The 22,491-nt window shown below is 43.0% G+C and overlaps 1 protein-coding gene across 3 annotated transcripts in view; it reads right to left on the reverse strand.

Annotated features, from left to right (window-relative positions):
- FGD5 (FYVE, RhoGEF and PH domain containing 5) overlaps positions 1–22,491 on the reverse strand; it is a 164,945-nt gene that overhangs the window by 124,454 nt on the left and 18,000 nt on the right. For 2 of the 3 annotated variants that reach the window (XM_033925953.1, XM_033925954.1), the window contains exon 2: positions 12,938–13,107. The gene's annotated coding sequence lies outside the window, so the exon portion shown is untranslated. Of the gene's footprint in view, positions 1–1,361; positions 1,493–12,937; positions 13,108–22,491 lie in introns of those variants that run through there. The other variant, XM_033925955.1, reaches the window with a different exon arrangement.

Below are 22,491 nucleotides of genomic sequence, written 5' to 3' on the forward strand. Positions count from 1 at the left end.
CGGGCCTATCTCAGGCTTTCTTGAATTCAGACACAGTCTCTGTCTCCACCACCTCTTCCGGGAGACTATTCCATGCATCTACCAGCCTTTCTGTAAAAAGGTATTTCCTTAGATTACTCCTTAGCCTATCACCTCTTCACTTCATCCTATGCTCTCATTCCAGAGCTTCCTTTCAAATGAAAAAGAGCGTCAACTCACACACATTTAAATACCTAGGTATTTAAATGTTTCTATCATATCTCCCCTCTCCCGCCTTTTCTCCAAAGTATACAGATTGAGATCTTTAAGTCTGTCCCTATACGCCTTATCACGAAGGCCACACAGCATTTTAGTAGCCTTCCTCTGGACCGACTTCATCCTTTTTATATCTTTTTGAAGGTGGGGCCTCCAGAATTGTACACAATATTCTAAATGAGGTCTCACCAGAATCTTATACAGAGGCATCAATACCTCCTTTTTCCTACTGGCTATACCTCTCCCTATGCTACCTAGCATCCTTCTAGCTTTTGCCGTCACCTTTTCAACCTATTTGACCACATTAAGATCAACACATACAATCACACCCAAGTCCCGCTCTTCTGTTGTGCACATAAGTTCTTCACCCCCTAAACTGTACCGTTCCCTCTGGTTTTTGCAGCCGAAATGCATGACCTTGCATTTCTTAAAATTAAATTTTAGCTGCCAAATTTCAGACCATTCTTCAAGCTTCATTAGGTCTTTCTTCACGTTATTTACAGCATCCTCTATTGCAGATTTTGGCATCATCCGTAAAGAGACAAATCTTATCTGACAGCCCTTCAGCAATATAATTTATAAAAATTTGTTAAAAATAACAGGCCCAAGAAAAGAACCTTGAGGCACACCACTGGTAACATCCCTTTCCTCAGAGGTATCTCCATTGACCACTACCCTCTGTCGTCTTCCACTCAAGAACTTCCTGATCAAGCCCATCACTTTGGGGTCCATCCCGAGGGCACTTAGTTTATTTATTAGAACACTGTCACACTTGGACTTCTTTCCCGCAAATTTTGGTGCAAGTCAGTGACAAACAGGGCAAAAGGTTTCACCAGGACATTGGCACTATAAAAAAAAGATATCAGGGCAACTGGAATCCATCAATACTGGCTGTCTATTGTTGGACATTGAGTACAAATGAAAATCAGTAGGAAAACACTTAACCACGGCACACTATCACAGTGTATCGGAAACATTAGTGCATTAAAACAATTAAAGATACCATTGTGTTTCTCAAAATTCCTACATGATACAGTCAGTGGGAAATTATATTTGTGTTTATTATTAAGGAAGCAAAACCTTTAGAAAAATTTGTTGGCCACTGTAACCTTGATACTACGACTCACCGTTCAGTTGTGTCAGACTCTTGGACACTCTGTAGGCCAGTCCTCGCCATGCTTCCCTGTTTCCATGGCTTCTTTCAATTGATTGATGTTCATTTCCGTGTCATTCTTGATGGTATCCAGCCAACGGTAGGCGATATGTGAATACTAAATAATAATATATATATATATATATACTCACACATATACACAGCAAAGATTAATATTTAAAACATGATGTCTTGGAGGGGGGGGGGGGGAGGAGTGATAAAGCTGAGGATTTACCTAAGATATCCAATACCCTGGCACCAGCCCTATCAGAAAGAGGAAACACGATGCATTCACGGTGCAATGGATCAATAGCAAATGTGTACAGTAACTGATAAGTTCCTCAGAGCCCAGGTAATTACCACATAGAAAGGCATCAACAGCAATGTTTGCTCTAGAACTTATGAGACTCTAGTTTTATTTTATAAACATGGATGGAAATCGATGAGAAGAATTTTCCCGTTGCAAATCTAACATATTCACTATTGTAAGGAGATCTTTTTAGCATTTAAATCTGGTTTTCCTCCATCACTTTCAGGGGTTTCTGAGGTTTGACATCCAGACTAGAGAATGACACAGGGACACATTTTCCCCCATCCCCGCAGGAACTCATTTTCCCGTCCTGTCCCAGTGAGTTCATTTCCTGTCCCTGCCCCATTCCTGTAAGTTCTGCCTTAACCCCACAAGCCTTGAACACTTATGATTTTAAAGTGTTTCAGGCTTGTGCAGATGAGGACAGAGCTTGCGGGAATGGGACAGGGACAGGAAATGAACTCGATGGGACAGAACGGGAAAATGAGTTCCGTGTCATTCTCTAATCTAGGCCTAGGACCCATTGTTGATTGATTAGACTTTCATTGATGTACAGTTTGATATCTAATAGCATTGCAATACCTTCCCTGTGTTGTTCTAAGCCCTGAACACTCTCAATGATATGGAATGTTACAGACAGTTTAAATAAATTTTGTATAAAAAATTCAAGCGGTGGTTTTCTGAGCTCATTCAGCTCTCATGAAAAAGGAGAGAGAAAACCGCTGCACCTGGATGCATAAATACAGCTTTGACAGGCTGACAGTCAGATACTGCACAGCTCCCATTTGCTACGCCTGCCGACTCCATGTGCCAGAGGAAGTTTGGCACAAGATGCTGCTCTGACAGGACTCTTAGGGGGAAATTCTCTATAAAGCTACCCTGCCAAGCAGCGCGCGCTAACTACCGAGATGCCCATAGGAATAAAATGAGCAGCTCGGCAGGTTAATTAGTAAATTCAACTTCGAGAACCAATACAGAACCTACTTATTTCTTAGAGATCAAACACATCCTATCGGCTCTACAAACATGTCGGTGTTCTGAGAAACCTTTGGGCTGCCTTTGGAAAATATCTGGAGTATGAGAAAGGTTGTATGTTTGTTTTAAGGCTGGATACTAAAGGCTTTCTCCTCTTAGTGTCTCTATTGCAAAAACACCCCTCTTTTCAAAACAGGACGCTGGAATCTTACTGACTTGCAACACTGCAAATGTAGGCACAAGAATGCCATAGCATGCAAAATGGAAATGTGTCTCATAAAACCACCCAGAGAGTCCTCGGAGACCAGAAACCTATAAACCTGTATACTATTAATGGACCATTCTCACAGAATGTTCTGTGTACATGGTGCCTACAGAGCTCAGTGCCTATTTTATTTATTTATTTATTGGGATTTACGATGATGTTAGTTGTTGATCCAGAGAGATGCCAGATGTTGGAGCTGCGATGACAATTCTTTCTCTAGGAGACCACAAGTGTAGTGACAAGGGATCTGTCAGCAGTAGCAGAGAGCAGGGAGAGAGGCTGAATGGGATGCTCCAAAGGTTACCATGACAACAGAAAGAGACTCTGCAGAGTACCTGACGCTCGCTGAGTCCTGGCGGGGGGTTGGACAGCGCAGGGCCAAAGATTTCGGAAGACACGGCAGAGAATGGGGGAAAAAGTGCTTTCTAAGAGCCAGAGAGTTGAAGCTGGAGGTGATGTCTCATTAATCGCTGCAGATTAAGGGAAGAATTCATCGAAGGGCGCTAACGGATTTAGTGCGCGCTAAAGACTAAGAAACCTATTATCTCCCTCCTTTACAAAGGCGCACTAGTGGTGGTAACAGCTTGGACGCTCATAGGAATTTTGTGAGCGTCGGTGGCCGGCGCTAAAAATGCTAGTGCGGCTTTGTAAAGAAGGGGGTATATTCTTATGGGTGTCTTATTATTTACCGTGCGCTAAATTGTTTAGCAATCCTTGATGAATTCCCCCTTTATAAACATACAGATTCATATAAAGTTAAGAATTCAGGGTTTATTTTATTTATTTACCACATATATCCTAAATGGTTTACATTCAGGTACTTTATCATATTTCCCTAGTGGGCTCACAATCGGGGGGATTAAGTGACTTGCCTAGGGTCACAAGGAGCAGTGAGGGATTTGAACCCACAGCCTCAGGGTGCTGAGGGTGTAGCCCTAACTGCTGTGCCACACACTCCCACTTGCTACTAGTTACATTTTCCAGGGTTAAACACTGGAGTTTCCTCTTCTCTGCCTTCATATCCTTCCAAAAAACCCATGAAAATAACTTTTTTAGGGGGGTTGGGAAGGGAGTAATAAAAGAAATATGTCTTTGCGTTTCCTCACTTTTCAAAATGCTTTGTGCCATCAATCTGTGAGAAATATTTCTTCCTTCCTGACCAGTTCAACCCCAAGGACAAATTAAGGCTACTTCTGATCAGGTAGCAAAAGTGTAATGCAGCCTATTAATGCCCAGTGATTTATTTGTTTGTGTTTTTAAATGGTTTATTGCAGTGGGTCTTTGGAGAACACAGAATGTCAAATGCAAATCCGCAATGTCCCCTTTTCTCCTTCCTTTGCACAAGAACAGTAAAAGGAGAAGCTGTTTAGATTATCTTCCAGAACTTGAGTATGAAATAAAGGTTCTCAGTGCTCTGTTTTACACTTGCAAAATACATGATACTGTAACTATTAACTACATAATCCATTTCTAAATGTAGGAACCGAAGCAAAATTGTCCCATGTGATGTGTCAAGTTTCGTCAGCCGAAAGCCTGAAGTCATAATGCCGTTGTACAGGGCCATGGTGAGACCTCATCTGGAGTACTGTGTGCAATTCTGGAAGCCACATTACAGTAAAGATGTGCGCATAATTGAATTGGTTCAGCGGACAGCCACCAGGATGATCTCAGGGCTAAAGGGTCTCTCGTACGAAGAGAGACTGAACAAATTGCAGCTCTACACTCTCGAGGAACGTAGGGAGAGGGAAGACATGATCTAAACATTTAAGTACCTCACGGGACGTGTCGAAGTGGAAGATGATATTTTCTTTCTCAAGGGACCCTCGGCCACAAGAGGACACCCGCTCAAACTCAGGGGCGGAAAATTTCATGGCGACACCAGAAAGTATTTCTTCACAGAGAGAGTGGTTGATCATTGGAACAAGCTTCCAATGCAGGTGATCGAGGCAGACAGCGTGCCAGACTTTAAGAATAAATGGGATACCCATGTGGGATCCCTACGAGGGTCAAGATAAGGAAATTGGGTCATTAGGGCATAGACAGGGGGTGGGTAAGCAGAGTGGGCAGACTTGATGGGCTCTAGCCCTTTTCTGCCATCATCTTCTATGTTTCTATGTTAACAACTACGACTCTTCCTAAGCGCAAGAAGTATAGGGTAAATTTTAAACAAGCTCCTGCCTGCTTAAATCCCAATCAACAGGCCATCCCCAGTGCACAGTATCACCTCGAGGTCCCTCTCCCTATCTGTTCATATCAGCCTCTCACTTCCCAGCACATACGGCTCCTTCCGATTTCTAATCCCCAAATCCATTACTCTGCACTTCTTTGCATTGAATTTTAGTTGCCAGATATTAGACCATTCTTCTAACTTTTGCAGATCCTTTTTCATGGTTTCCCTAACCCTAACTCTCCTCAGTGTCTACTCTGTTACAAGTCTTGGTATCATTCGCAAAAAGGCAAACTTTTCCTTCTAACCCTTTGGCAATGTCGCTCATAAACATATTGAATAGGATTGGCCCCAGCACCGATCCCCGAGGGACTCCACCGATCACCTATCCCTCTCCTCCGAGCGAATTCCATTAACCACTACCCTCTTGGCATCAGTTTGTCAACCAATTTCTAAACCAGTTCACTACTTTGGTTCCTAACTTTAGTTGATTAATCCAGTTAATCATTTTAACCACCACTAAAATATCTCAGCTAATCATGATAATTAATTGCAATTAATCAACAGCAGTACCTTAGGTGCCATCTGAAGTTGGGACATAAATGGTCTCGAATTCCATCTCTGATCTAAAACAATGTGCCACAATCCATATGACCTTATAAATGGTGAATTCACTTGGTATCTCCACACTGGCTCCCTTCTACACTGACCTAGAGCAGTACCAGAGTTTATGTGTACTGGGAGACAGTGATCAAGACCTTACATTTATTTTATTTATACTGTTCTCCCAGGAGAGCTCGGGATGGTTTATATGAGTTTATTCAGGTACTCAAGCATTTCCCCCTGACTGTCCTGGTGGTCTCACAATCTATCTAATGTACCTAGGGCAATGGGGGGGGGGGATTAAATGACTTGCCCAGGGTCACAAAGAGCAGTGCGAGTTTCAACCCACAACTCCAGGGTGATCAGACTGTAGCTTTAACCACTGTGCCACACTCCCCGTCAGACCTTTAGCGGTCCCATTTACCCAGAAAGTGGACTTAAATCTGGTAAGATTTCTCATTATACCCCTCTGGATCCATCTTTCGATAAAGACCTGGGGGTTGTATAAATGAGGCTGTCTGCAAACTCTTGCGAGATCTTGTCTGACTGTTGCTTTCCTATCAACTTGGGACGGCGTTGCATTCTTTTTCCAGACTTTAATTTGACACCACCATGATACGGTTTTCAAATGCAGCAGCCTAGAAAGTTTTAATAAATGATAGTAGAGAAAACATGCATATTTATGATCTGATTTGGTCTCACCTGTGGGAGTCTGTTTTATCACTGGGAGTAATAATGTCTCTGCATTTGCCTGTCTGTCTGTGACCTCGTTTCACCTCGTACACCAGGTGCTGTAATTAACTGTGTGCCTTGTGAGGTGTCTGTACCACCACTGTAGACCAAGCTATCTAGGGTCTGTCATGTACTGAATGGGATGAAGATAGCATCGTCTCCTGCTGTTCTCATAGTATTTGCCTATGTGGCTGCTAGCTGAGACTAGAGAAAAGCAGAGGAAAGATCCGTTGAACAGAAAGCCAGGGAGGAAATGCAGCAGAAATGTGACTTGGGAGAAGCCAAAGAGGATATAAGAATATAAATATTGCCATGCTGGGACAGACCGAAGGTTCCATCAAGCCCAGTATCCCTTTTCCAACCGTGACCAACACAGGTCCCAAGTACCTAGCTAGATCCCACGTAGTAAAACAGATTTTATGCTGCTTATCCTAGGAATAAGCAATGGATTTCCCCAAGTCATCTTAATAATGACCTGTGAATTTCCCTTTTAGGAATTTATCCAAACCTTTTTTAAACCCTGCTAAGCTAACTGATTTCACCAGATTCGCTGGCAATGAATTCCAGAGTTTAATTGCACCTTGTATGAAGAAACATTTTCTCCAGTTTGTTTTAAATCTACTACTGAGTAGCTTCATTGCCTGCTCCCTAGTCCTAGTATTTTTGGAAAGAGTAACCACCCTTTCCACTCCACTCAGTATTTTATACTGAGCTGTCTCTTCTCCAAGTGAGGCTCACAGCAGAAACTTAGCTGAGGGAACAGAGAGCTTTGGGGCAGGGGATGGTGAGCTCATGGGTGAGACAGCAATGGCACAGCGAGGCCCCAGAGAACTAGATAACACAAGAGCCACACCAGATTAGGAAAGAGAGATAAAGACAGTGCTAGTAGCTGGGTTGTGGGCAGGGGGTGGAGGTCTGGTCAATATCTACAAAGGAATATCTGCATGGCGGACACTTAGAACAATGGAGGGAGTTCGCCACAGAGGTATCAGGACCTGCTATTGGACTAGTGTAGACCAAGTCTGAAGTTAATTGAGCACCTCATATACTGTCTGTCAGGGTTATCTAAACGGTTTACAGTACATTCAATGATAAAAACATATAATCAAAAAGTTCTATTAAAATATGCAAGGGGCTCGCTTAATAAGACGGACAGATGTGAAAACAAGAGGTAAGAGGGGAGGGGAGATACATTGTTACATCGAGATAAAATTTAAAAAGAGGGGGGAATTGAAGGGGGTGTAAATTTTTTTGGGGGGTACGGGATGTTATCACTTGTCAGAGACATCGGAATCATAAGCGAAAGATGTCTTTAAACAGGACCGATGCAAGGGTATTAGGTACCACAAGTACCCCCTCCCCCTCTCCCTCTAAAAGGGGGGTAAATAAATAAATATCGGACAAAAGCCAGAGAAAAGATCTTTTCCCCTTTCGGGTGGGATTGTGGGCAAATGTTTAACGGAAAGGCGCTTTAAACCTAGCTCTGGGGACAGCAGAGTTTGTGAGCATAGCAGGGCTTGGCTGTCAGCAGCTGTCCTAGAATGAACTGAAGGTTTTTCTGTGGCTGTTTTGAGTGCTATCACAGTCCATTACAATCGCCAACTCTGGGCCTGTTATTCACACAGTAAAAAAAAAAAACACCTGCAGTTCCTGTATCTATTTTTTCAAATGGTCCAGCAGCTGAGGGACTTGGAAAGAAACAGGATGGGAAAGGTGCATTTGCCAAATCTGGCCCTGCTGTCAGCTGCTTCATGGATTTCCTTCCACTCTGAAAACGCTGACAGACAGACATTCAAAGCTGGTGATGCATCTTAATGTTTCAACAGTCACAGAATCCAAAAGCTGAAAATATAAGGCCTTTAGGTGCTGATTTAGGAAGTACAGGAACGGCTTGTTCAAACCAGCATCTTCAAGTAAATGAGGGAGGGGTCTGTTGCTGAATTCCAAATAATAGCAAAGAGGGAAGAAGCCGAAGACAGCTGCAAACATGACTGGAAGGAGCTGCTAACATGTAATCCAGGTTCATTTATTTCGAGAGATGTGCATTCATTGAAAAGGAGATTTTCCCATGTTGTTTCCTGACATTTTTAGCCCAAACCCCCCAAACTTTTGGATTATTTTCTCAGTGTTGGGAAACTCTCTTTTCCTGTCAATAGTCCACTGTAGTTACAAGTTGTGCATAGCCTTTATTGCTCACTGAATCTCTATGGGAGTCAGAGCGATTACCACAGCCTGCCGCAATAATCGCCTTTGTAAAGAGTGGCCTAAATTGGGGGGAGGGGGGTGGTGGTGGACATAGTAGTTTTCTCCTTTTCTTGGTTCAAACCCCATATTGCTCTCTGTGACCCTGGGCCAGTCACTTCATCCCCCTATTGCCCCAGGTACATTAGATCGATTGTGAGCCCACCAGGACAGAGAGGGAAAAGGCTTGAAGTACCTATATGTAAACCACTTTCAATGTGGCTGTATAACTACAAAAATATAAGTCCCAATCCTCTTCGTTTTGACTTCCAGCTCAATTAGAGCCAGCCTTCATTCTCAGTTTTGAGAATTCCCCCTCCTCCAACTCCAACTCAGACAGTCGCAGGGATATCAACTGCTGCTCATTCTAGTACCTGGTTGATTCTGGCCTTTGTAGAGCTGCCATGTTGCCCGTTTTCAAGGAGGAGACTTTTTGACCTGTCCTGGGTTTAACTTCACATCCCAAAGCATTGTGGGACTTGTAGTCTCAGATTCTCCCCACTGAAATCAGTGTTGTAAGATGAAGTTGTCAAAATTTCAGGGCTGGCCTAACTGAAGTCCCTCCCTATCCCCCCCCCCCCAGGCTGAGTGTGCCCAAGGACCAGAGCCAGGAATCAGACCTACTGGTAGCTTCTCTGTGTGGCAGCTCTGCCAACACTCGCCCAGAAATTTCACTGACTTAAGGTGTTTTGTTTATTCCTATTACAGTGAGCTAATGACCCAAAGAGTCCAATAAACACTGAACAGATGGTTAACAGGCACTAGCCATGCAGAGTAATTACAGGTTTTCATTACTTGCTGATTAAAATGAAATGTATTAAACACTTTTTTTTCAGAACTGAATTGTATTGTAGTTTTCAGTTGCTGAATCTGATTCATTTTAGGCTGTGCATAAAAATTAGGGTTACCATATGGCTCCAGAAAAAAGAAGGACGGATTGAGACATCCGGGTTTAACTTCCTGTGCTTTCAATGGAATTAAACCCAGATATCTCTCTGTCCTCCTTACTTCCATTGCTTTCAGTGGAAGTAAAACCCAAATGACTTAATCCGCCCTCCTTTTTTTGGAGCCATAGGCTTGCCAAATAGCTCCAGGTTTTGAATACAGTCTAATCCAATCCTTGGTTTACCCCTGGTCTGTTAGGACTTCTAGCTTTGCTTTTCTTGGGAAATCAATAGAGGCATCAGAGCTACAAGTTCCTGCACGCTGCGAGGTAAAATCTGGAATGGATTCATCTGAAAATCTGAAGCCTGTTTGCTTCCCTAATTGGAGCTGGTTTAAATAAGGACGAATCAGAAATTCGAGGCAATCGTTAAATTACACAATAACTGGAACAGAGCTAATGAAATGCAACATAGGTACTGGTACATTGCCTGTTGCATAGTTCATCCCCGCACAGAAACATAGACACTCCATTGCAAGATTGCACCATACAGTAGTGCGCTTTCTTTGGGCAGAAGGAGTGAATCCAGTAGAAATGCACCATCCGATATTGACTCAGTATGGATGTAGCACCACGAATCAATGGAAGGTTTATGAGTAGGTAGAAAGGTTTAAAGTGGGAAGAACAGGTGTAACTGACAAAGGTCATTCTGGTCGCCCATCAACATCATACACACAAGAGCATATTGACAGGGCGGATACCTTGATTAGAGAAGACCGACAGATAACTGTCTCAGGATGGGGTGCTTTGGTAGATCTATGTCTAGGGGTTTCTGTGCAAAAACTGGGGGATGCTGCGAGTCAAGAATGAGGTGTGTTGGCAGAGCTGTGTGTTTGACTTCTTGCAATCCTTTAGTGCAGCTAAATTACGACTTCCAGCATCTGTGTGTCAGAGTGAAAAAACAAAAATGACCCCATGGTGAATGGTGGTAATGTTAGAGGCATTTGTGAGTGTAACGTCCCATGCAGTCATCACTGCTCTGTAAATCACTTAATGGATTATAGATTACCTCCATTTTGAAAATGAAATAAAGACGTCATTCTGATATTAAGCGACTGAAGTTTAGAGGGTTTACTTTTTTATGATGATATGTATTTGGAAGAAAAAACAAAAGACGAGACAGCCTGCAATCACTATCTGAAGACAGGGTCTGCAAGAGAGCAAGGAGCTTCTTAGTCCATTACAAATGCAATAACCCAACTTAAAATTAATCTTGTTTTCATTATGTTTCTAATGATGCTACAATAATAAGACACACTCCTCTGTCTAATTGCTCTTACTGATTAATTTTTGTAATGGAGAAAAGCTTGTTCTTATGTTGTCCCATCGTTGCTGGAAAGGAAAGTAGCAAAGGATACAGGGGCCAGCCTTGGGTCAGTGCCAGTAGTGGACACTACCACGAGGAAGGACCTGTGTTCGTTTCCAGATTCAACTCTTGTCTTTCCTGGGTTGGCAGGGGCTAGTTGCAGGAGAGGTGGCTCTTGTAGGCTTTGGGCCAGATTCTCAAAACTTCAATGCGGTCACTAAACTGGATTCCGACAGTTTAGCCTGCATGCATTTTAGTGGCGGATTATCAAAATGGCTTATCACAATCTTTAGCGAGCTTTCTAGCAGTCTCTGACACTGCCGTGCAAATGGGCTCTTGAATACTGAAATGAGCACTCTGGTGGAGACTTAAAAATCACCAAGTCATTCTCCAAGAGCGGCGTAGGCTTTTGGCGACAAAAATCAGCGACTGGTCCAGGGATACCGGCACTGTTAAAAGTGCATCTTATGGCGTGTGTTTTGACCAAGTACTAGTGACCTGGATTGGCTACTAGGTTTGATGGATCATTGGTTTGATCCAGTAAGGTTAGTCTTATGTTCTTAAAGGACCGTGTGTGCAATGAGCAGACAAGCTATGTTTGAAGGGGAGGGCGGGGGAGATATTAAACATCCCTAGGTATTGCGAATGAAGTTCGGTGGTGTTAGATTTCAGCCCTAGCTCTGAATGAGCTGAAGGAAATTGAGGGGTCAGAATCAAAGGATACCATAAAGGTGTCTATGGATCATCACAAGGGGACAAGCTGCAGCTCTTGGTATCTGATCAGGGCTGATTATAGACATTCTGGGGCCCAGGGCAGAAATTGAGGAGGGGGCCCCTCCGATTCCTTCACCTCCCTGCTCTCCTAATCTCCAATCACCATTAGTACCACGGGTAATAAAACTTTAAATACTCTACATTCTGTAAACTGACAAATTGAAAGAGATTTCTTCAACAGTATAAAACATCAGAAATGTGAACAAAATAACTTAGAGGTAAAGTGGACCTTCCTTGCTTTTGCAGAGGCAAAATCATCCGCGCCTTCCCTTGCTACCCCCCCCCCCCCCCATATGCCCAGAATCAGCCTTGCCCTCCTCTACAGCTTAGCCCTACCTTTCTTTACCCCCCTCCCCATAGCATGTCTCAACCTCCCAGAAAACTTAAAAGAAAATTTAAACCATGAGTAGCCTTTTTATGGCCTGGGCCCGTTCCAGCCCCCTCAGCAAAGTAACCTAGAGCAGGAATGACCAATTCAAAATGATCTGCCAACAATAAACAGAAAACGCAGCTGACTTTCAACTAAGTGACAACTATAGGCAGCAGAGACAAATTCTGGTCCTTTTTCCCTACCTTTCTCGTGCGCTGATTTCATGGCTCCTCAGCTCCGGACCTCATTCCCTCAGGTCCACCAGCTTTTCCCGCCCAACGTCCATTCTGACGTGCGAGAGGAAGTTCCGGGCCAGCCAATCGCTGCTTGGCCGGACCGGAAGTTCCTCTCCGACGTTGGGCGGGAAAAGCTGGTGGAAGGCAGAGAGCCGGGGGTCGGGGGGCTGAACGTCTGTAACCCAGGATTTAGGGTCAGGAGACCTGTGCCCTGGGCATCTCCTCCCCCCAAAGCACTGGCTCAAGTGAGGCAGCTTATCAGGTATTTCCCAGTGGCTGCCTAGGCTCTCGGTTCCAGGGATGGGGGGGGGGGGGAGAGGGACTGGACTAGCTGTCAGTCACAGAACAATATGGAAAAGGCTCTGCTTTGTGTTCTCTGAATGTTATTTTAATCTAACTGGAGGAAATGGAGCCCTGACTGAGAGAAAAGGGCTTCTGGGATTTGAGCCTTGACAGACCCCGCAGCCTCCTTCTTTCAGCTCACTTGCTACACTTCTTTTTACTTTTTCCCCACTAAGCTTCATTCTCTTTTTTTTTTTTTTTTTTTTTTTTGCCATCTGGATCCCATCAGGAGCCATCCATCATGCACAGTCATTTCCTTTTCTGTTATTTTGGGAGAATAATTCACCTGCTATTGTTACGCCATAAATGCCAATCCACGGGCTGCCAGTTGGGATTAAGGAAAATCACTTTTTCAGTTCCCCTTGCAGATCAATTTATGGAATTATCTCTTGTGGATGACCACACGGGTGCAGTCGTTCAATGCTGCTGCTTCATTGACTAAGTGTCTCACCACAGCTGTAGAAAGTAAAAAAAAAAAAAGAGACAAGAATTAGATCGGCAAATGAAGAAAAACAAGTGGAAATGCATACATACAGCAAGAAATACAAAGTGTTACTCCAGGAACATTTTGTTGAAAACCAGATACATGAACGGTTAAGGAGAGCTGAATTGAAACCTAAGGATGAGTGACCTGAAGGGTCACCTTTATATGTTGTATCTTATGAGCTCTAGAGGGAAGTTCTTACTGGCACAATGCAAGTACTATGATGGGTATCAACAGCAAATTTTAGAAAAAGAGACCATATCCCCTGGCTTACGAGTGAAATTCAGTGTTGCCACTATATACCCATAACTAATCCACCCCACCCCCTGAAGGATTTGGGTTGCTTTCTTTTACTCAACACCCAAGTTATGAGAGGTACTTTATAGATCTTTTAGCTACAGTCAAAGAAGGGGACCATTTCAAGGAGTGGGCAAAATGAACAACTACCCTCAGTTCTAATCTGGTAGAGGGTGACATATGCTTTGGTGTTCTTTTTCAAGAGTGGAAGATCATAAGAGAAGGAACCACTAACAACAACCCCTGCTCATGGTAACATTTAATCATGACAGCCCTGGTCTCTTGCATGGCAGTACAGAGTATTACCAGGAGTTTAAGGAACAGGAGCCTGAGCCTCAAATGAAACCCTTAGCTCTGCAGGGGCTGTGCAGAGAACACAAATCATCTGCGAGTCCAAGTTTAGACCTCTGTTCCAGAGCACTGGCAGCCCCCTTGACTTTTCAGTGTTTGGCCTGGTCTTCTAAAGCCTTGGCTGACCATGTTTGATCTATTAACCTGCTACCCTAATTGCAAATAGAACAATGCCTGTTGAAGATGTTGCTGCCCAGGTGTTGGCATATTAATAAAACATCAACTTTGTTGCTGCTTCACCTTCTCTCCAGATGATCTGACTCTGCATCAAGATCCTCCCCAGAGCTGTAAAGTATTTGCTTTTCTTTATCACAGCATGTACAAAGTGCAACTCAGACTAAAAAATAAGGATTTATTGGGCTTCTTGTAGAGTCCCCAAGGCTTGAGAAAGGAGATTATTGCTGTCACCACACAGCCAACTTCCAAGAGCCATAAAGCTTCCATTAGAAGTAGCAATGGGGGAAGCGGCATTTAATCCCTACTGGAGCAGCTAATGCTGAGAAGAAGGACAGTAAAACCCAAAGAAATTGGTTTCTTTCAGTGTGTTTTTGAGGCAGCCTCTGCGTGAAATAAATAATGTAGAATCAGAGTGTGCCCTGGCAAGTCAATGAAAGGAAAATTGTATTGACTGGGCTGTTGAGCAAATAAGAGTTTATTGAACACAGACACTAACTCCATGCAGGTTGTTTAATTTCTTTTTGTAAGTGTCCAGTCACTGTTTAAAGATGAGGCAGAATTGAATGTTATTTGTTAGGCTTAAAGAAGACAGAGGCTCATCAAGACCGACCTTTGAGAATTGCTTAACTGCTCGCTCTTCCTACACGATGATCCCAGGGAAATTGAAAAAAATCCACTGCTTATGTCACCAATTCTGCAGCAAATTGGAAAAAAATGTTCCATCTTCACCTCATACATATTTGTAGGACAGGCCCCTGTTACTTATATTATCCTTACCAGATCCTTCTCCTCACGACAGTCTCCTAGAAGTCCTGGCAGCCATTTTGAATGTGAAGCCGGAATGCACAGGAGAAACTGAGGAACACTCTTGGCTCCAACTAAGCCACTGGACCACCAGAGTTTCTAAGGTAAGCTTGGAGAGGGCCTACAGGTGGTGGGAGGATGGTGGTTTTCTGTTGCGTGGTAGGAAAGTAGAGCTTTTCGTTGCTCTGAACTTTCATGCATGAGGTTTAAAGCCATTCAAAAGGCTTATTTCTTCACTCACACCTTTTCACTAGAATATCTAAATTAGGGGTGCCAACACTTTTTTGGCTTGTGAGCTACTTTTAAAATGACCAAGTCAAAATGATCTACCAACAATAAAATTTAAATTTAAAAAAAAACCCCACAAAGCACACAGTATGCAAAGAAAATGCTAATTATCATTTGTACTCGGGGTTTTTTTTTTTTTCCAGAGGTCAAGGCAGATGACTTTAAAATATGCAATGTCACCTCAGTAACAATTATACAAAAATAGACAAAATATATCCCCTCCCTTTTTACTAAACCGCAATAGAGGTTTTTAGCGCAGGGAGCTGCACTGAATGCCCCTCGCAGCTCCCAACGCTCATAGGCTCCCTGTGCTAAAAACCACTATCGCGGTTTAGTAAAAGGGGGCCATAGTGCAAAATATAGGCAGCAGATATAAATTCTCAAAACGGACACATTTTGATCACTAAATTGAAAATAAAATCATTTTTTCCTACCTTTTTGTCTGGTGATTTTATAAGTGTCTGATTGCACTTTCTTCTTCTGACTGTAAATCCCCTTTTCTCTCTCTCTCCCACCACACCGATTTCTCCCTGCTTCCCCAAGCCAGGCCTGGCAGCGATGGGCTGGCCTAGAACTTCCTCTCCGATGTCAGAGGTGAAGGCTTGTGGATCCAGCGCTTATACGCGCCTGGTCTTGCTCAGGGAGGCAGGAAGAACAAGATAGCAAAGGCAACACGAATTATTCCATAGTAATGACCCTATGTCAGAATACCATTCCCTCCCTTTAATCACCGTCTGGTTTATTCTTTTAATTCAAATTAAGGGCTCCTTTTACAAAGCTGCGCTAGGGCCTTAACACGCGGAATAGCGTGCACTAAATTGCAGCAGGCGCTAGCCGCTACCGCCTCCTTTGGAGCAGGCAGTAGATTTCCAGCTAGCGCGCACTATAACGCACGCTAATCTGGTGCGTGCATTAAAACCGCTAGCGTGGCTTTGTAAAAGGAGCCCTAAATTACTGCTCACCTCTCGAGTTTTACTCATTATGCTCTTTTGTAGTCCCAGTTAACCTTAGTTTTTCTCCCACCATATTTCTTTTGTTAACCACTTAGACAATTTGATTTTCTATTCATTCCTGTGATTTATCTAACTGTCACTTGAAGAGAAGCAACTGTTAACTATGAAGTTTTTAAAATTTTTGTTTGTCTCCTATTTTATGTAATGTTCTTAGCAATGTTTGTTAAATGGTATAAAAAAGTTTTAAATAAATAAACTTGAACTGTGAGGTTTCAGTTTCAACCAAAAATGCACCAGCATTTTTAGTCAAAAACCAAAATATGGTGAGATAAGTGGATTAGGAATTGGTTATCAGTTAGAAAACAGAGGGTAGGGTTTATTTTTTTTTATTCCCCCAATATCTACCCTACCTGTTGTTTTTACCATTTATGTTCTCTTTTATACCTATGATTGTAGTTCTACCCTTTCTTCCCCCATGTATCTGTTAGTTTGTATGACATTATTTATTATTTTGTATGATAGTGTGTCAAACCTATGTATTCTTTTATAATTAATCTGATGTATTTACCTTTTTTTTATCTGTAAATCGCTTAGCAAGCGATTCAATAAGTCAAAAAGAAACTTGAACTTGAAACTTAAATAGTCAGTTTTTTCAATGGAGGAGAATAAACAGTGGCGTGCAATCTAATTTGGACAGACAGACATGACGTATAGGGTTGGGCATGCAGAACCCAAGGTGAGAGGAGTCAGGAGTTGAAAGCAGTCTCGAAGAGGGGGTTTAACTTGGTCTTAAACACTGCCAGAGATGGAGCTCGCCACAGGGATTCAGGCAATTTGTTCCAGGCAAACGGTGCAGCAAGACTGAAGGGACAGAGTCTGCAATTGGCAGAGGAGGAGAAGGGCACAGATAGGAGGGACTTACTAGCTGAGTGGAGCTCATGGGAGGGGGATCATAGGGTGGTGTAGCGAAGGTAGGAGGCGCCCTCCTTTCTGCCCCCCCACGCCACACACACCCTCCCTTCTCTTCACCAGCGCGAGCAGCTTCTCCAGCCTGCTGCTTGCACTAGTGTTGGTTTTCCCTCTGACATCACTTCTTGCCCCCCCCCCCCTTGCGACCCAGAAGTTTTTTCAGAGGGGAGCCAGGCCAGTGCAAGCAGCAGGCCTGAAGATGCTCACACTGGCAACAATTTGAAGAGGTACAGGGAGAGGGAAGGGAGGGTGCAAGCGTGGTGATGGTGAGGCAAAGAGGTGTCGGTGCCCCCACTAAGATGGCGCCTGGGGCACTCTGTCCCCCATGACCCCATTACTATACCACTCTTCCCAGAAATTAAGGATAAATACTTCCACCCAAAGTTAGAGAGAACCCCCCAAATTTTATAAAGTGCATCTAAAGTTAGGCACTTATGTCGGTGCACCTGGCCAACAGAGGTGCCTAACTTAATTGACTAGGCTAAATCAGCGCCAGTAATTGGCATGCAACCTCATAATTGGCAGCAATTGGAGTTAATTGAAAGTTAGGCACCTAACTTGGTGCCTAACTAGGTACTGAAATTTAAGCCAAGAAAACTCCGGTAGATGCCTAAATGTTAGGAGGTTTAGTGCCACCTAAGCTTGATTCTATAATGATGCCTAACTTTTACAGAATCGCACTTTGCGCCGCATTAGTCAGTGCGGTTTTGTAGGCGACATATATAGAATCGGGCCCAAAATGTGCAGAACTAAGCTCGTATTATATCGCGGATGATCCACACAGCAGCTTAGAGCTGATCATCCCGATGCCTAACTCTAGGCCCCGAGTGGCTTCATTTCGGAGCCATCTAAGCTCATTGAAGTAGGCTTTCCTTCGAGTCCAGTCATCGTGTGAAGTATTATTATCAAGGACCACCTGCTCAGGCTTTTGTGCACGAGAACCTCATCTTTGGAACCATCTTCCAAGAGACACCCAATTAACCCCCAGGTCTATGAGCTTTAGATGTCAGACAAAGGAAGTGGCTCTTTCATCGAGCTTTTAAATCATGAGTTGTTTCTAATTGGCAGAGTGTTTGTTAAATTTCTACTGCATATGTATTTATGAGTGTATTTTTAAAAATATTATGTATTGTCATTCTTTTTATTGCCTTATTTTTTCCACTCGAATTGTTTTTATAATTTTAATGCTTTTTAAATGTTATGCCTTGCCCACAGGACAGTAATAAAAAGGCAGCTCTTAAATTGGCAAATTAGACGAATAAGTAACAAGGAGGACTCGTGTGTCTAGGGATTCTGCTGGGTTTAACTCTTGCTGACTGAGAAACAGAATTGATTTTCTTGGGCTGTGAATGAAGGGGAGGTGAGGCACCTCTGGCAGGTGGACGATGGTAATTGCTCGCTGTAAATGTTTTGTTTTGGTGGTTTGTTTGTTTTTTTCGTTTAAATACACCTAGGTTTCCACAGGTATTTGTGCAAGCCAGTCTGGATTAAATTCAGAACCAAAGTAACTGTGTCTAGGCTAAAAGCAAACTGAATTCATGCTCAGAGCACCAAAGCGTCAGGGTTTGGGTGAAGGTAGGAGGCATGAATAAGGTGCAGTGTTCATTATTATGGGCTGTGCATAACCTAACACTCCAAGCTATTCTTGCTGGTTCAGGAAAACAACAGCGGCAGAGTAGGGAGGGCTGTGCACCCCCTTAGAGTACGTGGCAGATTACTTAATGTTATTTTGACTTTGTATTTGATTCTGCATAAAGCATCAGAGCCCTTCAGTGCTCCTTACACAGTCTTCTCTTCGATGCCCCAAGATTAGTCTGGCCCATCCAACATTTGGGCCATCTGTAATGGACATAGTGACTATGTAGGTGTGGGGAATGTGCCCTATTGTACAGTGTCTGCAGCTAAAAGTGCTGACAGAGAAATCCCATAAAAAAGATGATGAAATCCACTATAAGGAGGCGATATTACATTACTCCTAAATATCTCGCATGTTTGATATGATATATTGTTCAATGAGCACAGGACATGAAACTCACATTAACCAATGTCAAAGATACCCTCAAAATATTATTAAAAAGCCTTGTGGATCCAACAGTTAGTGAAAACTGAAAACAATGTTAGTATCTAAATATGAGAACTGGGCAAAACACAGGATCAGAACTCAGGAAATGCCGGAAACTTCCCAGGTTCTAATCCTGGCTCTGTAATTGGGACACTCATGTATTTGCATACTGGATGATCAATTTAATTTGTGAAAAGGGATAATTCTCTTCTGCTATTACCAACATCTTTAATTGCACAGAGGATACTCAGAGCTTCAGCAAAAGGCCAAAAGCCCAAACTGCTTACCTCACTTAAAATATTCTCAAAGCTCTTTGTGTGACATAACTCCATAAGAATCAATAGACAAAAGGGAAAAAGAAAAACAGAACTCATTAATTCTTATCAGAAGAAAACTAGAGACAATTCTGCACAGGAAAAGCTCACACGTATGAGAAATTTAAAAAATGAAAATAATATCTCATTTGTTTTAAAGAAAGGGTTGTGGATGTGTGGAACAGTCTCCCGGAAGAGATGGTGGAGACAGAGACTGTGTCTGAATTCAAGAAAGCCTAGGATAGGCATGCGAGATCTCTTAGAGAGAGGAAGAGATAGTGGTTACTGTGGATGGGCAGACTGGATGGGCCATTATCTGCCATCATGTTTCTCTGTTTCTATAATCATAAAGCTCTATGACATCACAATGTAGGTGTAAAGAGCCTTAGCCAATAGGAAGAGAAGATGAGAATGTTAAGAGCCTTAGCCAATAGGGAGAAGAGGAGATAGTGGATGCTATGAATGGGCAGACTGGATAGGCCATTTGGCCTTTATCTACGATCATGTTTCTATGTTTCTATCATTATAAAGCTCTATAACATCACAATGCAGGTGTAAAGAGCCTTAGCCAATAGGAAGAGGAGGAGAGATATTGCAGATGGGCCATTTGGCCTTTATTTGCCTTCGTGTTTCGATGTTTCTATGTTTTGCATTCACTGCATTGCAGGAAGAACAATCCATTCCCACAGGGCCCTTGAGCTGACATGGATCCACATGTGTAAATAGCAGCTTAAGCAGGTACAAATTCTCCTATACCGAGCTGATGTCAAGGGAGCCTGGTTAGGGCAAGGAGAAGGAATTGTTTGGACAGACCTACAATACTGGCGAGGGTCCCCTTGTTTACAAGGGGAATACATGTTAGTGTCAAACTTTCTAGATGTCTTATTTATACCAGCCTCAAGGAAGAGAAAAATGTCTGTTTGGAGGAGCAGGTGTAAGGAATAAGGCCAGTTCCCCCCCTATCTCGCTCCCAATTCACCCTCTTCAACATCAAGATCCCAATACAATCCCCCTACTGATGTTTAAAGACCCCCAGCAATCAGACTCCAACCCAAATACCTCCGATATCAAAGGCCCTAACCTGATTCCCCCTCCCCCCAAATGAAAGGCTTCCCTCTGAAATCCAAACCACCCAAAGTGATACCTCTTCTATCAGATCATTGCAGCCCTCATTCCCCATGCTCATAGTGTGATCCTTGCTAGTCTAGAGGAAACAGGAGCAATTCCCATCGCTCCTGCTTTTGCAAATTCTGAGTTCAAAATGGCGCCCAAGGCCCCTAGTGATAACCAGATATAAAAAGGGATTTCTACCTAATGAGCTTATAATTGTTAAAATAGTTTATACTGTGAGCTGTAGCTGTGCCTTATACTCCTCTAACGCCACTGCATTTCTGAATAAGAGACGCAAGAAACTCAATGACCATTGGGATTTTTCTTACTATACGGTCTTTAGTCCTCAAGTGAGCATGTGACTCCATGGTGCCCCACGAGTTTAATACATCTTCACTGGAGGGGAAGCATGTACAAAAGTCTTTACGTCACAGCACAGTAGCTGGGTTTGGGAAGACTCTGGGATGTTACAGGTGGCTGCTCTCTCTAAGAAATGTAGCTTGAAAGCTCCACTCTGTACTTTCAAATTTCATCTTTCTGATTGTCTGTCTTTAGAAGCTTCTAGAAATAAGTACCTTCATTAATTAATTAATAGTGCACTGAAGGAGAGTTTGGTGTAATTCAAGTATATCTTCTCTATCAGAAAAATGCAAAGCTTTCCACCCACAGCAGAGGGGGGGGGGAAATCCATTATAACTTCTTCTGCCAAAAATAAAGAGTGAATGATCAGGGCCTATGGACATGATTTACGAACAGCTGGTTTCTTATTCCTTTGTGTTCTTTAATTCCAAAACATTTTAACTATTAGCAAAGTTGCAGTGTGTGTCGGCACACTTAATTATTCACAGCAATGGCCAAGGACATTGATGGAATACAGAGGTATTAATACAGTCCAAGCCTGGAGGTTAAACAGACAAGCTAATAATTTATTACATCTGATTATGCAGCTCAGAAGAAAAGTGGGGACTTTACTTACAATAAATGGGTAATGTGCAATCCATCACCACCCCACACATCAGCTCCTCAGCATAGGGCCTCCCTCTTGTGCGACGTGATGCATCACCTACCGAGACATGCGAGGCTCTTTGGCTCCTGTGCAGAAATGCCATTTATGTAATAGTAATAAAAAAAACATCTAAGATCGGAAATGAGATCTTTAAGTGGCCAGGAGATTCAGACACCCCACTGCATCATGGCCATAAATACTGAACTCCTAAACCAAGCCCTACGACTGCCACTGGTGCCAGCTCTGTGGGTGCTTGAGCACCCCCAATATTGAGCAAACACCATTTGCTTGCATTTAGCACCCCCTAAATATTGTGAAAAGTTGGCTCCACCTGCTGCCAAAGGAATGAGGTCCTTTCATCCTCCAGTGATTGCTTCAAACTCTTAAGAAAATTCAGCTTCTCAGCTCACCTGTTCACGGTGTGCAGTGTTTCATGCAGAGTTCCTCTTCGTAGCTGAGGCTGATCTAGATTTTCAGTCCTCAGATCTCTCCTCTCCCTAGCCAACATCCCTCCTGACTCTCCATAGCCTCCACCTTACCACTTTCTCTGTGAAGGTCTTTAACCTCATTATTCATTCATCTGCCGTAGTTTCTCTTGGTCACCAAGGTCAGGTATTGCACCAACATCCTCATAAAGGCAGGGCTTTATATTTGCCCGACATCTTATCTGGCCTACATCAAATGTCAAGTCTATTTTAACACAGCTACAAGTCCAGTTTGAAATTCTTGGGACGCGCCAAAGATTCGTTTAGAAGCTGAATCCTGAAAAGTGGATCCAAATAGCTGCGGAGGAAGTACTGGTCTTTTCAGATCCCATGGCCTTCTTCATATATGAGTTAATACTGGAAGCCATGTGGTAGAACTACGCACTGATGACTGAGCACGTGGCTTCCACTGTAACATTAATGAAAAAATATTCCACGGCAATGCAGTCAGTTAATGAGATGAAGCTTTAAAGCGTGATAATCATGATAATCAGGAATCTCTGATCTGAAGGATTACCTTTGAAAGCTAAACTAACCATG

This window comes from Geotrypetes seraphini, chromosome 17, assembly GCF_902459505.1.
Source record: "Geotrypetes seraphini chromosome 17, aGeoSer1.1, whole genome shotgun sequence".
Lineage (NCBI taxonomy): Eukaryota > Metazoa > Chordata > Amphibia > Gymnophiona > Dermophiidae > Geotrypetes > Geotrypetes seraphini.